General features: G+C 50.2%; 1 long non-coding RNA gene across 1 annotated transcript in view; it reads right to left on the bottom strand.

Moving 5' to 3' along the window:
• The window catches only part of LOC134088177 (uncharacterized), a 25,368-nt gene extending 24,848 nt beyond the window's left edge, over positions 1-520 (bottom strand). Inside the window, exon 1 of the long non-coding RNA XR_009939914.1 lies at positions 445-520. This is a non-coding gene — a long non-coding RNA (uncharacterized LOC134088177). The remainder of the gene's footprint in view (positions 1-444) is intronic.
• Between the last annotated feature and the right edge of the window lie 1,365 nt (positions 521-1,885).

Below are 1,885 nucleotides of genomic sequence, written 5' to 3'. Positions count from 1 at the left end.
ATAGTTACACATGGTTACATATATTTTTTTCTGTGTTAAATGTTGCATGGTGCAAATACAGAAGTGTTGTATAGTGCAAATACAGAATCCAAAGCTTTGCGTCATAGCCTGCGTCTGTTAGCCTCTTTGCTAACGCTAAAGCAACTTTAACCAGAGTGCAGTGTCTGAACAGACAGCCACTTCCCAATGCCCCACACTGCACAAGCATATGCTCAGAGAGAGAGAAAGAGCGAGAGAGAGAGAGATAGAGAGGGAGGGAGAGAGAGATAGAGAGAGATAGGGAGGAAGAAAGAAAGAGGGAGAGAGAAAAAGAGACAGGGACAGGAATAATGAGATGAAGAAAAGGTACACGGGACGGGACAGGGGGTGGGGGTGGATGTGGGGGGACACGCTCACATGCACACGGACACTCGCGCACCGCTACTGACTTAAAGACATACTCACATGATGGACTGATGGCGGCGCGTCCATGGGGTGCGACGGTTTGTGTGATTCAGGAAGGGTGGGAGGGGGTGACGATGTGGGGGGGGTGAGAGGGGGGTTGGGGTGCAGCGCGTCCGTTCGTCTCCAGCTGATTCAGCATTTGAGTTTAAGGATGCAGAGAGGACAGGAAAAGAGAGGAGCGAAGAGGAGGAGGAGGAGGAGGAGAGAGGGAGTGGAGCGAGAGAGGAGAGGCTGAAAAAAGGAAGAGGAAAGGAAAGGAGAAGAGGAAAGAAATGCCGGTGCTTCCTTGTCTCTCGTTGAAGTGGGACAGCAAGAACTCTCTTTCTTTTTCTCTCTTCAGAAGAAAAAATCTTGATGACCGAAAAGGAGCCCGCATGAGGGCAGGGGAAAAAAATGAACAAGAAAACTTGGCATCAAAATAAAATGCAAAAGCTCTGACAGTGGCGATGAAAGGCAGTGAAAAAAGACCGCCTGAACGTCTGAATGGACATGCGTCAGCCTGCCTGCACAGTGTCTCTCCCTCCTTCCCTCCCTCCTTTCCATCTCTCCCTCCCTCCCTCCCTCCCTCTCCTCATCCCTCCATCTCTCCCTGCTCACTCCTCCCCACCTGTCCAAAGTTCCTCTCTGCTGAGTCTCTGCTGAACGGGACTGAAATAGAAGGAGGAGTGAGAATGGTGCGCTGAGAGAGCCAAAGAGAGAGAGAGAGAGAGAGAGAGGGGGGGGGAGGAGGAGGGAGAGGAGGAGGAGGAGGAGAGAGGTGGACGGAAGTTAAAGCGAGAGAAATGAAGGTTAGAACGTGAGAGAGTTAGCAGAAGAGAAATACAAAGAGAGTTGTGAAGGAGAGGGGAAAGGAAAGGTGCAGAGGTGATCTGGAAACAAACCCTCAGGTGGTTTAGTCTACCCTACCCTGAGTAAGTGAGAACACTCTTAAGATTTAGAAAAATTAAAAAAATAGAATGAACGAAAGAAGAAAGTGGGGAAAGACATAAAGTCTCATGCAGCTCTCCGGTCTTTCCCTCGCTCAGTCCTTCTTCACACCGTCCCTGTATTCCACTCTTTAACACGCCTCACTCCAGAGGTCCTCACAACAGCAGGTATATCAGTGCCAGATACACACTCGAGTTGGCACCACAGAGGTCAAACGCCACAACCTATGTCCACAGGTCAAAAAAACAGCAGCAACCCTCAACCCCAAACGCCAGTCAATGCCGATGGTATAAACACGTCAAGAGGAAACAAAAATAAAAACAAAAACAAAAACAAAAAACAAATCGTGACGCGTAGTTGCTTTTTAAGAAACAACATGGACGCAAAAGGGAGAGAGGACAAGCGCGGACAGGGTGCGGGACATCAGAGTGATCGGCACAGCCCCCCACCGGCCCAGGGCTTTTATACTCCGACTGGCGTGGCGTCTGCTCTGGACACCCCCCTGGCCTGGTGC

Source organism: Sardina pilchardus, chromosome 7, assembly GCF_963854185.1.
Source record: "Sardina pilchardus chromosome 7, fSarPil1.1, whole genome shotgun sequence".
NCBI lineage: Eukaryota > Metazoa > Chordata > Actinopteri > Clupeiformes > Clupeidae > Sardina > Sardina pilchardus.
This window is presented reverse-complemented; position numbering and strand designations above follow the sequence as displayed.